Source organism: Mandrillus leucophaeus, unplaced genomic scaffold, assembly GCF_000951045.1.
Source record: "Mandrillus leucophaeus isolate KB7577 unplaced genomic scaffold, Mleu.le_1.0 Scaffold212, whole genome shotgun sequence".
Taxonomy (NCBI): domain Eukaryota; kingdom Metazoa; phylum Chordata; class Mammalia; order Primates; family Cercopithecidae; genus Mandrillus; species Mandrillus leucophaeus.
Window position 1 is genome coordinate 687,091 of NW_012102166.1, and position 309 is coordinate 687,399.

Sequence of the window (309 nt, forward strand, 5' to 3'; positions counted from 1 at the left end):
TTGCTCGGACAGACGGATGGACTGACAGACTTGCTCGGACAGACGGATGGGCCGACAGACTTGCTCGGACAGACGGATGGACTGACAGACTTGCTTGGAGCACACACACGTGCTTCCGTGACAGCCTGGGCCCTGGCCCTGGCCCTGAGAAAGCGGACTGGCCTGGAGCACCGTCTCATTTGGGGATCTTATCATATCCAAAGTGCACCCCAGGGACCTACATTTATTTTCCTGCTGCTGATAACTCCACAGGAGCAAGACAGCCAGCTGCCAGGGTCAACGTCTCTTTCCCTGGCTCTAAAATGCATC